The 14,522-nt window shown below is 45.4% G+C and overlaps 1 protein-coding gene across 1 annotated transcript in view; it reads left to right on the forward strand.

Moving 5' to 3' along the window:
* Positions 1-4,824: 4,824 nt before the first annotated feature.
* LOC104370847 (Y+L amino acid transporter 2) overlaps positions 4,825-14,522 on the forward strand; it is a 68,100-nt gene continuing 58,402 nt past the window's right edge. Inside the window, exon 1 of the mRNA XM_086608731.1 lies at positions 4,825-5,215. The gene's annotated coding sequence lies outside the window, so the exon portion shown is untranslated. The remainder of the gene's footprint in view (positions 5,216-14,522) is intronic.

Raw genomic sequence — 14,522 nt, forward strand, 5'->3', positions numbered from 1 at the left:
CCCAAGAATATAAGCATGTTTTGCAGTTTGTTTGACCCATATTTGAATATGTGTAGTCCACTGCTGCAAATACAAAAAACAAAATAGTGAAGTTCCTTTTTTTTTAATTACTATATGACTATGACACGTGACATTACCTTAAACACTGCAGTCTAATACTCCATTTTCTAATTAAACATTATTATCAATTCCCTCTTTTAATAAAAAGAAAATACTAGTGTAAATTGGACTTTTATAGTTAACAGCTTTTAAGCTGTTGCTTAACTGGAGAAGAATTGTATAGTACTCTCAGGTGATAACAAAACTACATGTTTGCTACTGTTTTCTTAACATGGAAAAATGCTCTTTTATAGATTACAAATCTGAATACTTTATAACCCTATAGGGGCAATCTAGAATTAAACTTTTTCTATATATATCTCAAGTAGCATACAATCACCCATACTCTGAGTCATGATTTCAGAGCCCAAAGAGATATATCAGCCGGTTGGGGGTGGTGGGGAATTTTTTGACGTATTTTTCTAATACGTCATTTAGCTTAGTGACAAAATTATTCACAAAAGAACAAGATGAAGTGATTCTTTAGTCAAATATTTGTATTTCTTTATGTAACATTTCAGTAGACCTAAGTGACAAATTAAATTTTAGGAGCTGCATAGTAGCATTAAAAATGCCTGTATTCTGTTTTCTTTTCCATACTGAGTGTTTTCTGTCTGTAAACCCTAGATAAAAAACATCTGTGCAGCTGCATCAATCAAGAGTCCCTGGCTGATGTAACCGTGCCGGCCATTTCAGTACATCAGTGCAAGATAAAGCCTCACCAGCACGATAGTGCTCTGAGGTCAGCAACTGCTGCACGCCATGGCTTGCAAGGGAAGCCATTCCTCCACTCACGGCCAAACCCTCGGCAGAAACAGCCCCGCATTGCCCTGGGAAGGGCCATCTCAAAGCCTTTGGGCAGGGCGGTGACTGAGGGCTGGTGAACTCTAGGATGGACAAACCACACCGGGCAGCTGCAAAATCGTTGTGCTCACATTCTCCTGAGCGTGCTGGGCAGATGTGTTCAGGAGTGTGTCCTGCATGGCATGTAGCTATGTAATACTGGAAATTCCAGATGATCTGGGATATCTATCAAGGATAGGATCTGGTCAATGTCCGAGCTCCGTGTTCTACCTGAGGAGAAGGAGAGGACACTCTAGATAGTCACTCATTTTGTATTGTTCTTATGCTAGTAATATTGTAGTTGTCACCCCTTCTAGTTTCTCTTGTACTGTTCTGTTAAATTGTCCTTATCCCAGCTCACCAGTTTTGCCTTTTTCTCCTGATTTTCTCCTCCCCACCCCACCAAGAGAGAGGAGTGAGAGCGCAGTGGTGTGGTAGCTTAGCTGCTGGCTGGTCTAAACCACGACAGTCCTTTACGGCACTCAATGTGGGGCTCGAAGGGTTGGGATAACAACAGATGTGACTCGAATGGGTTAAACCAAATTTGCTACACGTGTTCATTGTGTTAGTTAAATAGTCACTGGTCATAATGTTTCAGTTGCTTACATGGTGGTTTTCTGTAACTCCTTATGTGCCCTGTGTATTCACTGCGGTGCTGTTTATCATCTCAGGGCTCTCATTTTGCTGTACTGTGTAACATCAACTTATGATACAGTATCGGTGCTGGCCACAAGGCTGAGCTGGCCCATGTACGTAGTGTTGGCATCATGCCTGTATCTCGGGCACCACTTCTCAGAATTTGTTGGTAATCATGCCCAACATACAGGAAAATGAGGAGGATGCTTTTCCCTGGTTCTTCACCTCCCCTTTCTCATTCAGGCTCATTAAAACAAATTTAGAGGATTTTGAATGTCCTGGGAGTGTTCCAGCCAGCACAGTCTTATTGTTATGTCTCCCAAAGAATTTCAGGTCTTGTTTGAGGTTAAAAACCTATTTGAAAATATCACACAGGGATCCACCTCAAGGCTGGATAATTATGAGTGGCGGAGTGTCTGGGAGAGCATGAGCAAATGCCTAGGATGGTGGGCAACTCAGGTGTTTTGGAACTTACAGAATCATAGAATGGTTAGGGTTGGAAGGGACCTCAAAGATCATCTATTTCCAAGCCCCCTGCCATGGGCAGGGAAACCCTCCACTACACCAGGTTGCCCAATGCCTCATCCAACCTGACCTTGAACACTTCCAGGGATGGGGCATCTGCAACTTCTCTGGGCAACCTCTTCCAGAGCCTCACCTCCCTCAGAGTGAAAAATTTCTTTCTTATATCCAATCTAAATCTACCCTCTTTCACTTCAAAATCATTGCCCCTTGTCTTATCACTACATACCCTTGTAAAAAGTCCCTCTCCAGCTTTCCTATAGGCCCCCTTTAGGTACTGAAAGGCTGCTATAAGATCACCCCGGAGCCTTCTCTTCTCCAGGCTGAACAGCCCCAACTCTCTCAGCCTGTCTTCGTAGGAGAGGTGCTTCAGCCCTCAGATCATCTTCGTGGCCCTCCTCTGGACTCGCTCCAGCAGCTCCATGTCCTTCTTGTGTTGTGGACTCCAGAGCTGAACACAGTATTCCAGGTGGGGTCTCACAACAGCAGAGTAGAGGGGCAGAATCACCTCCCTTGACCTGCTGGCCACGCTTCTTTAGATGCAGCCCAGGATACGGTTGGCTTTCTGGGCTGCCAGCGCACATTGCCGGCTCATGTTGAGCTTCTCATCCACCAGCACTCGCAAGTCCTTCTCCTCAGGGCTGCTCTCAATCCATTCTCCGCCCAGCCTGTACTTGTGCTTGGAATTGACCCGACCCATATGCAGGACTTGCACGTGGCCTTGTTGAACTTCATGAGGTTCTCACCGGCCCATCTCTCCAGCCTGTCAAGGTCCATCTGGATGGCATCCCTTCCCTCCAGTGTGTCCACAACACCACACAGCTTGGTGTCATCCTTCACCCCTGAACAAGTGCAGAATTCTGAAAAACTAGTAGAACAGTTGGAAAAAGTATGCTGTCACCTGGCTATTTCAGGGATATTCCAACACATAAAATACCTGTTAAAAGTGTGCTTCAAAAAAACAACAAAAAGAAGCTTTAATGCGTGATGAATTATTCAGAGATAATTTTTTCTTATGGGCCACACAGTTACATGCAACTTCATAAACAGCTGTTGCATCATCCCTCTTCTCTAAATATGAGAATCGGCACCTTTTCACTATGCGAATCCTCAGCTGGGGGAAAATACATGGGAAACTACAGGAATGTTTTCAGTAAACTTCAATAAAAATACTACTGGAAAGTGAAGTTACCACCTCTCTCTTTTTAGTACCAGCTTGGGTTGAATATTGGAACGGATTGAGCACTGGAGCACGTTGACTGCAGAGGCTGTAGAAATCCCATCACTTGAAGATGCTCAAAGTTCAGTACAAGGCCCTGAGCAACCAGAGTTGTCTTTGAAGTTGGCCCGGCTTTAAGCAGGCCATTAGAACAGATGACCTCTTTGAGGGTTCCTTCCAAACTAAATTATTTTATGATCCGGATAACATAAATACTCTAACCACCAAATTTGACAAATTGGAACATTTTAAATGTAAAATACAATAGTTAAATGTTGAAAGCATTTTTAGTAGTCTAGTGTATTTCTGATCAAAACCAAGTTTTAAACAGAGCTTCCTCAACTTGTTCTTTGTCCTATGGCACTGTTTATTGACAGACAGTTACAATAATAGTTTATTTTTTTTTTTAATCCTCTCCAATTTCAGATTTTGTTTTGGAGACCATACAACAGAATTTAGCTCATCAATGGATTCAAAGTAAAAGAGAAGAAATTATTGATCAGATGACTGAAACGTTTGAATCAGTCACTGGATGCTCTTCTATCAAGATTTTTACTCATGAAAGAAGACTATGAACTTACAAGCGCGAAACCTGCAAGGACATCAAAAGTCCAACAATTGCTTGATACCTCAGATAGACATGGAGAGGAATTTGCCAGAATTATAATACAAAAGTTGAAAGACAACAAACAGCTCAGACTTCAACCTTATCCAGACATTGTATCTAATTCTCTAAGACTGCATCTTTAAATTTATTCTTACTATATGAAGCCACGTGAACATTTCTTACACCACGAGTCTTGTTTCTATGTAGTAGTTTTATATATGTAGTGCTTTGTCTTTACTGTGCCTTTATTGATCTCAGAAATGACACTGAGTTCTTCTGGACTGTGTTTGGTGAGTTACAAATTAATCAGCTGGAGTGCAATCATAAAGCCAAACACTTGATGCTTATCGACTCAATTCATACAAGTATTTTGTTTATAGATGACAAAGAAAGAACATTAAATGTTTCCTGGTTTACACACTTTCTGTTTATCCATATCCTTTCCTTTCACCTACAGGTTTAAGACAACCCATTTCAACCTGGAGTACTGTTTTTCTCCCTCCATCTGGTCTTTCTGATAGAGGGAGAAAAACATCTCGATGCTCTATTTCAGGGCATGTAGGCTGTGTTTATAATAAATTTTCTTCTTTCAGCCATGCTGGTGACTTGTACCGAGATATTGGAGAAGAGCAGCAGGTGGGAGGAAGTTTACATTGCATTTTCAGAGGATTTTTTATTGTGTCTTGTTTTCCCCATTTTGTTGCCAGGGCAAGTGCTTCAGACCACTGCAAGCCTAGAGGCTTGCCCATTCCCCTTTTATCTTTGGGTGCCTGTAGTCCCTCCTCAGGGGATGAGCACTGTTGTGCATAAGCAGTTGTACTTCACAAAAGTTCTTGAAATGGATCTGGAGGGCAGGGCATCCTGGTGGTGGGTTCAGCCCCTCCCTTTTATCGCTGTGATCACAACATGACCTCTCTGGGCACATGTGCCCTTACCCTCAGGTCAAGACAGGGGAGTCAATGCAGAAGGTGGCTCAGCCCTGCCTGCACAAGACTTGCCCTTATCTGCTGCGCCCAGACTTGTGTGGGTCTGCAAAAACAGCATGTTTTTGGCATCCACCATAGGTCCCTTCTCGAGTGAGGAAAGTACAAAGCGTTTGAGCGTCTCTGTCTCGGTTTCTCAAGACGGCGGTTTGTGACAATCGCTCACTGGGGTTTTACAGACGTGCATGCATCTTTCCTGCCACAACCTGCCTTAACCTTCTCTGGACAACATCTCCGCCGTCCTGTTTTTTCTGAAGGATGGTACTGACACGTTGAGGCACCAATGGGGCCACCTGAGAGGAAAAGGTATGTGAGATTTTTTTCAGCTCATTTCAGAAAGACTTAGGGAGTTTACCCAGGTGGCTTCAAAATTAGTGAAAAAAATATTGGTTTTAATTTGTTAGAACACAGCACAGGCAAATTATTTTTACAAGCACTGACAAATAATTACAGATTCTATTAACACTATCTGAAATTCGGGAAAATCCAAACTTCACATACAAGTAAGCTGAAATCTACCTAAACTACCATATAAGAAGGGGCAGATAAATGAGTAATCCTAAGTGAGGGCTGTTTGGAAATCTATAGAGATGTGAGATCTGCCCCATTTGAATGATTCAAGCTTCAGTGTGGGCATTGCTAACTACCAACAGATTAGTTTTTTCAGTACCTATCTTAACTCATTTTGTGAATGGAATCACAAGAATACAATGTGTACTTTCTTGGATAGAAAAGGAGTTTTTAAAATTTCTTTAAAGGAAGTTTTTGCATAAACTGGGAATTTGCATTTTATCCTGCTTCTCTCTAAAGGCTGTAAAATTCAAACTAGATAGCTGAGTCCAGCACAATGGTGCAATGAATGGTTGTGCTTTTTGTAGAGCAGACCTGAAGATGTCCAGCAGGGACAGGCTCTGAGAAAAGCTGCCAGCCAGGTCCATGGGAGTTCAGTGCCAGGACTGTGTGTTTCATTGCAGCATGCCACGTTCTAAGTCACCTTTGTTCATTATTAGTAGTGCCTAAAGAATGACTTGTGTCACGTAAGGCTGCAAAATAGCATTTCTTAGATGTGTGTCCAAAATTCAACGCGTATTCTGCAAGGGTGTAAAAATGAATGAGAAAAATAAGTTATAAACAAGTGTAAAAATGAATGAGAAAAATAAGTTATAAACAAAGTCACATTCACTTCTTCGCATTATCCATCCCACTTACTTAAAATGCAAATAAGTGTTATTTTCTTTTGCAAAAGAAGTACATTTTGTGTTTACAGAAGAAATGTCCAAGAAAGTAATGTTTTTCATTCACACTGCGTGCTCTGTCACTGCACAATGCTGATTTATGCGCTGTTACCGTAAATTGGTGGGAAATGTTGAGTAGGATGTAACCATCAGGGTCAGACCAATAGCAGTATGGGAAGCATTAGTGAAGAAAACATTCTGTTTCATGTTCCAACATGTAGCCTCTACAAAATAAAAACAAAGGGCTGAGGCTGGCTCAGGACGGGGGTATATGAAGAGTATAAAGGTGCTCTCCAGCTCTAAGAGGGGGCAAATGTCTGATGACAGAGCTCCTCAGCGTAGCACACCTTTAAAACCAGTTTGGTGCCCCAAATCAGAAATAGGACAAATTCAAGTTCAAATTTCAGAGTGAAAATGATTATGCGTTCTTGGAAATAGACAGTCTGGTTTTTAAGATACACTTTTTTAACACTGCCCTGGCAGAAGAAAAAGATTTTAAGACATCAGAGGCTCTGATTAAAGAATGTGGCGCTCAGCTCCTCTGCTTTTCCAGCAGAGAACAACATCCCTGCAAAACAATGCTGCATCTAAAATGTTTCTTGATATATTATATCAAGACTCCCATCTGAAGCGGACGGAAGGTCCAATATGCCGGGCTGACCCTACTCTGGGGGAAGTCTGCTGCCTCCCTGGAGCCCAGGTTAAAGATGTCGCTAGGAAACTTCCTAGCCTGGTACGGCCCATGGACTACTGTCCTTTACTGCTCTTCCATGTGGGTGGAGATGAAACTGAAACACGGAGTCCACGGTCAATCAAGAGGGATTTCAGGACCCTGGGACAAGTGGTAAGAGGATCTGGGGCACAGGTTATCTTTTTGTCCATCCTTCCAGTTGCAAGCAGTGACACTGGAAGAAGCAAGTGTATTCAGTCGATTAATAAGTGGCTCCGTGGCTGGTGTCATCGCCACAATTTTGACTTTTTTGATAATGATGTGGGCCACATGGCACCAGGCCTACTTCACCAGACAGGACTTGCCTTTCTCAGAGGGGAACGAGGGTCTTAGAGCAACAACTAGCAGGGCTCATTGACAGGGCTTTAAACTAGATTTGAAGGGGGAGGGGGGGAATATCAAGAATGACAAAGATATGCTGGAAGTACCTGTAGAACAGAAGAAGGGAATTCCAGCTGCTCCAGCCAGGAAGTCAGGTTCGTCTGGGGTCCAACTTCATAGAATCATAGAATCATAGAATGGTTAGGGCTGGAAGGGACCTTCAAAGGCCATCTAGTCCAACCCCCCTGCAAGGAACAGGGATATCTCCAACTAGATCAGGTTGCTCAGGGCCTCGTCCAACCTGGCCTTGAACGTCTCCAGGGATGGAGCATCCACCACCTCTCTGGGCAACCTGTTCCAGTGTTCTACAACTCTCATGGTAAAAAATTTTTTCCTAATATCCAATCTGAATCTACCTCCCTCTATTTTAAAACCATTACCCCTTGTCCTATCACAACAGGCCCTCCTGAACAGCCTCTCCCCATCTTTCTTGTAGGCCCCCTTGAGGTACTGGAAGACCGCTATAAGGTCACCCCAGAGCCTCCTCTTCTCCAGGCTGAACAGCCCCAACTCTTTCAGCCTGTCCTCATAGGAAAGGTGCTCCAGCCCTCTTATCATCTTCGTGGCCCTCCTCTGGACCCTCTCCAACTGGTCCATGTCCTTCTTATGTTGGGGGCTCCAGAACTGGACGCAATACTCCAGGTGAGGTCTCACGAGGGCAGAGTAGAGGGGGAGAATCACCTCCCTCGACCTGCTGGCCACGCTCCTCTTGATGCAGCCCAGGATGCGGTTGGCCTTCTGGGACACAAGAGCACATTGCCGGCTCATGTTGAGCTTCTCATCCACCAGCACTCGCAAGTCCTTCTCCTCAGGGCTGCTCTCGATCCATTCTCTGCCCAGTCTGTATTTGTGCCTGGGATTTCCACGACCCAGATGTAGGACCTTGCACTTGGCCTGGTTGAACTTCATGAGGTTGGCAAGGGCCCACCTCTCCAGCCTGTCGAGGTCCCTCTGGATGGCATCCCTCCCTTCCAGCGTGTCGACGGCACCACACAGCTTGGTGTCATCGGCGAACTTGCTGAGGGTGCACTCCATGCCACTGTCCACGTCACCGACAAAGATGTTGAAGAGGGCCAGGCCCAACACGGACCCCTGAGGGACGCCACTCATGACCGGTCTCCACTTGGACATTGAGCCATTGACCACTACTCTCTGAGTACGGCCATTGAGCCAATTCCTTATCCACCGAGTGGTCCATCCATCAAACCCATGCCTCTCTAGTTTAGAGAGAAGAATGTCGTGCGGGACAGTGTCAAAAGCTTTGCACAAGTCCAGGTAGATGATATCCGTTGGTCAACCCTTGTCCACCGATTCTGTCACCCCATCATAAAAGGCCACCAAGTTGGTCAGGCACGATCTGCCTTTGGTGAAGCCATGTTGGCTGTCACCCACCAACTCCTTGCTCTCCATGTGCCTTAGCATGGTTCCCAGGAGAATCTGCTCCATGACCTTGCCAGGCACAGAGGTGAGGCTGACTGGCCTGTAGTTGCCCGGGTCCTCCTTGTTCCCCTTTTTAAATATGGGGGTTTTGTTCCCTCTCTTCCAGTCATCGGGGACCTCTCCAGACTGCCACGACTTCTCAAATACAATGGCCAGTGGCTTGGCAACTTCATCCGCCAGTTCCTTCAGGACCCGCGGATGGATCTCATCAGGTCCCATGGACTTGTGCACCTTCAAGTTCCTCAGATGTTCTCGAACCTGCTCTTCAAGTACAGTGGGCGGTGGTTCATCCTCACAGTCCCTGCTAGTTCTTTCCACAGCTTGGGTGGTAAGACAAAAGGCTTTATCAGTGAAGACTGAGGCAAAAAATTCATTGAGTACCTCAGCCTTCTCTATGTCCCAGGTAACCAGAGCACCAGTATCCTTCCGGAGGGGGCCTACATTCTCCTTGGACTTCCTTTTGTCCCCTACATACCTATAGAAGCTTTTCTTATTGCTTTTTATATCCCTTGCCAAATTCAATTCCTTCAGGGCTTTAGCCTTCCTCACCTGATCCCTGGTCACTCGTACAGCTTCTCTGTATTCCTCCCAGGCTAAATGCTAAAACTTAAATGCCTTATGCTAATGCTTATGGGTTAGGATTAAAGGGAGAGCAAGGACAGGGAACATAGTAGTAGGGGTCTGCTACAGACCTCCTGACCAGGAGGACTGGGTGGATGAGGCCCTCTACAGACAGACAGGAGCTGCCTCTCATTCACGAGTCCTGGTCCTCATGGGAGACTTCAACCACCCTGATATCTCTTGACAGGACAACGCATCAGGGCATAGGCAATCCAGGAGGTTCCTGGAATGCATGGATGATTAATTCCTTTTCCAAGTGGTAGAGGAACCAACGGGGAGAGGTGCTTTGCTGGATCTTGTTCTCACCAACAATGAAGGGCTGGTGGGGAACATGACGCTCAAGGACAGCCTTGGCTGCAGTGATCATGAAATGGTGGAATTCACGATTCTTAGGGAAGCAAGGAGGGTACACAGCAAGCTCACTACCCTGGATTTCAGGAGAGCAGACTGTAGAGCCTTCAGGGATCTCCTCGCTAGAGTACAATGGGATGAAGCCCTGGAGGGAAGAGGGGCCCAAGAAAGCTGGTTAATATTCAAGGATCACCTCCTCCAAGCTCAGGAGTGGTGCAGCCCAACAAAGAGAAAGTCAGGTAGGAACACCAGGAGGCTTGCATGGATGAACGAGGAGCTCTTGGACCAACTCAAGCACACAAAGAAGGCCTATAGGGGGTGGAAGCAAAGACAGGTAGCCTGGGAAGAATACAGAGAAATTGTCCGAGCAACCAGGAGATCAGGTTAGGAAAGCTAAAGCCCTGATAGAGTTAAATCTGGCCAGGGACATCAAGGGCAACAAGAAAAACTTCTATAGATAAGTCAGTGATAGAAAGAGATCTAGGGAAAACGTAGGCCCTCTCTGCAAGGAAACGGAGGACCTGGACACCCGGGATATGGAGAAGGCTGAGCTTCTTAATGACTTCTTTGCCTTAGTCTTCATTGGCAAGAGCTCCAGCTGCAAGGCCCAAGTCAGAAACGGCAAAGGCAGGGACTGGGAGAATGAGGAACTGCCCACTGTAGGAGAAGATCAGGTTCGAGACCGTCTAAGGAACCTGAAGGTACATAAGTCCATGGACCTGATGAGGTGCATCCGCGGGTCCTGAGGGAACTGGCTGATGAAGTTGCTAAGCCACTATCCATCATATTTCAGAAGTCATGGCAATCTGGTGAAGTTCCCAATGACTGGAAAAGGGGAAACATAGCCCCCATCTTTAAAAAGGGAAAAGAAGAAGACCCAGGGAACTACAGGCCAGTCAGTCTCACCTCTGTGCCTGGCAAGATCATGGAGCAGATCCTCCTGGCGACTATGCTAAGGCACATGGAAAATAAGGAGGTGATTGGTGACAGCCAACATAGCTTCACCAAAGGCAAATCCTGCCTGACTGATTTGGTGGCCTTCTATGACGAGGTTACAGCATTGATGGATAGGGGAAGAGCAACTGACATCGTCTACCTGGACTTATCCAAAGCATTTGATACTGTCCCACACAACATCTTTGTCTCTAAACTGGAAAGACATGGTTTTCATGGATGGAACACTCAGTGGATAAGGAATTGGCTGAATGGTCGCACTCAAAGTTTTGTGGTCAACGGTTCAATGTCCAAGTGGAGGCCACTGATGAGTGGTGTTCTTCAGGGGTAGTGGGGCCAGTGCTATTTAACATCTTTGTTGGTGACATGGACAGCGGGATTGAGTGCACCCTCAGCAAGTTTGCAGATGACACCAAGCTGTGTGGTGTTGTGGACACACTGGAGGGAAGGGATGCCATCCAGAGGGACCTTGCCAGGCTGGAGAGGTGGGCCTGTGAGAACCTCTTGAAGTTCAACAAGGCCAAGTGCAAGGTCCTGCACATCGGTAGGGGCAATGCCAAGCACAATTACAGGCTGGGCAGAGAATGGATTGAGAGCAGCCCTGAGGAGAAGGACTTGGGAGTGCTGGTGGATGAGAAGCTCAACATGAGCCGGCAATGTGCGCTGGCAGCCCAGAAAGCCAGCCGTATCCTGGGCTGCATCAAAAGGAGCATGGCCAGCAGGTCGAGGGAGGTGATTCTGCCTCTCTACTCTGCTCTCATGAGAACCCACCTGGAATACCGCGTTAAGTGCTGGAGTCCCCAACACAAGAAGGACATGGAGCTACTGGAGCGGGTCCAGAGGAGGGCCATGAAGATGATCCAAGGGCTGGAACACCTCTGCTATGAAGACAGGCTGAGAGAGTTGGGGCTGTTCAGCCTGTAGAAGAGAATGCTCCAAGGTGATCTTATTGCAGCTTTCCAGTACTTAAAGGGGGCCTACAGGAAAGCTGGAGAGGGACTTTTTAAAAGGGTATATAGTGATAGGACAAGGGGAAATGGCTTTAAATCGAAAGAGGGGAGATATAGATTAGATATAAGGAAGAAATTTTTCACTCTGAGGGTGGTGAGGCAGTGGAAGAGGTTGCCCAGAGAAGTTGTGGATGCCCCATCCCTGAAGCGTTCAAGGCCAGGTTGGATGAGGCTTTTGGCAACCTGGTGTAGTGGAGGGTTTCCCTGCCCATGGCAGGGGGCTTGGAACTAGATGATCTTTGAGGTCTCTTCCAACCCTAATAATTCTATGATTCTATGATTCTATATTATACTGTACGTAACCACAGACTTGCAGACAGCTGGAACTGTGCAATCTTTCCAGGCAGACTTACAGATCTCTCAGGGAGAAATAACTGTCCTTCATAGATAAAATAAAACAACTTGGAGATAGTTTATTCAAAATCCTGTCACATACCTACTTTGAGTAGTGTTTTTAAAAACTCAGCCATTTCTGTGTAAACATTAGCTGTAGACCTGTCTCAATCTATCACAGAAAGTATGTTTTAACAAGATGTTACTTTGAAGGGAAGAAATAGGAGTGTATGAATGCATATTGTTGGGGGTAATTTTTATTTTCCAAGGGAATCTGCTGAATGGAGCAATATTTCATCTCTGAGAGAGATCCTCTGATTTATTTACTAGTATTTCTTGCATTGAAAGGTGAGAATTTCAAAACATCCTAAAAAATAGAGGCAGCTCGGTCCCTCTGGAAGTCTATGAAGTGGTTCATAAGATGTCACACTTCCATAACCCCTGACCAAGCCTTGCTCAATCATATGGCAAAGGTTAAATACCTCCTCAAGGAGGAGGTAATCACTCATGAGGCTGTAGATCTTTGAAGGATGGGAAGTGTTTGAGAAAATCCTGCCCTGCCAAACCAGTCCTGCTCCAATTTGTAGAAGAATTATCTTTGATTTCAACTCTGGTTTTCAACTACTATCAGGCTGTCCCTTCTTCCTGCACTGTTCTGTATGACTTCTCACAGTAGCTTGACTAAAAAAATTAGCTACTCAGAATTACCTGTATATGATGTTATTGTTTTCTTTAACTTCTCAGGTTTCAGTCTACAAGTTCCTTTCTGTTGTTCTCTGTGCATACAGCTGGGATGTAACATGAGATTGCAAAGGATTTAGGGCCATTATGCCTGTCTGTGCTCTCAAGGCATTCTACTTTTTCTCTGAGAGGAAAATTTTCCTCCATTTGTTGAGGGAGCTCCTAAGGAAGAGCAAGACCTGCATTAAACAGGGTTCTGAAGTTCTCTGGTGGAGATCACCTGCTGACACAAACCCCAGGCAAGTGTTTGCAGCTGTTTCATTTAGCCTACTGAAGCCTCTGAGGCATATTGGCATGTTGAAGCCTGTCTGAATCTCTGATTTCCAGAGAGCAATAGCTCTTTCTGCTTGTCACATTCCATGGGGACCAAGAGAGCAGGGACCTTCCTTCATGACAGGAAGTTTTTGTGTCTTACTCTTCAGACTTCATACACAAGAGCTACTAAAATACCTGCACTCATATTTTTGATGCCATAAATTGTTATTGTTGCAGTAGGGTGAGCCTTTAATTGCTGGGTCCTGCACTGTGGTCACAAGAACCCCAGGCAACACTACAGACTTGAGGGACAGTGGCTGGAAAGCTATCCAGCAGAAAAAGACCTGGGGGTGTTGGTTGACAGCCAACTGAACGTGAAACAGCAGTGTGCCCAGGTGGCCAAGAAGGCCAACAGCATCCCGGCCTGTATCAGAAATAGTGTGATCAGGAGGACTATGGAAGTGATCATGCCTCTGTATTTGGCACTGGTGAGGCCGCACCTCGAATACTGTGTTCAGTTTTGGGCTCCTCACTACAAGAAGGTGATTGAGGTGCTGGAGTGTGTCCAGAGAAGGGCAACAAAGCTGGTGAAGTGTCTGGAGTACAAGTCTTATGAGGAGTGGCTGAGGGAGCTGGGGTCGTTTAGCCTGGAGAAAAGGAGGTTCAGGGGACACCCTATTGCTCTCTACAACTACCTGAAAGGAGGTTGTATTGAGGTGGGTGTTGATCTCTTCTCCCAGGTAGCTAGCGATAGGACGAGAGGAAATGGTATCAAGTTGTATCAAGGGAGGTTTAGCTTAGATATTAGGGAAATTTTCTTTGCTGAAAGAGTGGTCAAACATTGGAACAGATTTCCCAGGGAAGTGGTGGAATCATCATGTCTGGAAGTGTTCCAAAAATGTGTAGATGTAGCACTTCAGGACATGGTTTAGTGGGCATGGGGGTATTGGGTTAACTGTTGGACTTGATGATCTTTGAGGTTCTTTCATACTTTAACGATACTATGATTCTATGATTGAAGTACTCAACCATGCTAAAGCAGAATATCAAAATGCAAAGAAGCTCCCTTTTTTAATTACTGCATAAATAAATCTTTTCGTTCTCTGGAAGCCATTCTGACTTACTCTCTGCTAGATGATTCACCGTAAGGATTTGTTGCCTCTTATACAATGGCCACCCTCCTGTAACAACTCAACTTTTTACAGTTCTGATGGTTGTCCCCAGCACATGAGCCCTCCCAGATCTTAGCTAGTACTGGATCACTTGGATCATGCGCACTTTCAAAACGAGACCTAAATAGATGCGCAAGTGACAGAGAAGAGAGTCATGCTTGAACAGCTTCTTAGCCAAAGCTTTTGGTAAACCAGTTTGAGGCAGAAGCAGCAGCTATAGTCCCAGAAAGGGGAGATGGTAGCATGAGGATGAAGGGAGAGTGAGGACAGTAGGGCACAACTATGGGCCAGGTTGTTTGGAAACAAAATAGCAGAAGCTATAAAGGAGGGAAAGAGTTAGATCATGGCAATAAACATTGGACATATTCTCAAATTGTTTTCATCACTGTC

Source organism: Tauraco erythrolophus, chromosome 3 (genome assembly GCF_009769465.1).
Source record: "Tauraco erythrolophus isolate bTauEry1 chromosome 3, bTauEry1.pri, whole genome shotgun sequence".
Classification (NCBI taxonomy): domain Eukaryota; kingdom Metazoa; phylum Chordata; class Aves; order Musophagiformes; family Musophagidae; genus Tauraco; species Tauraco erythrolophus.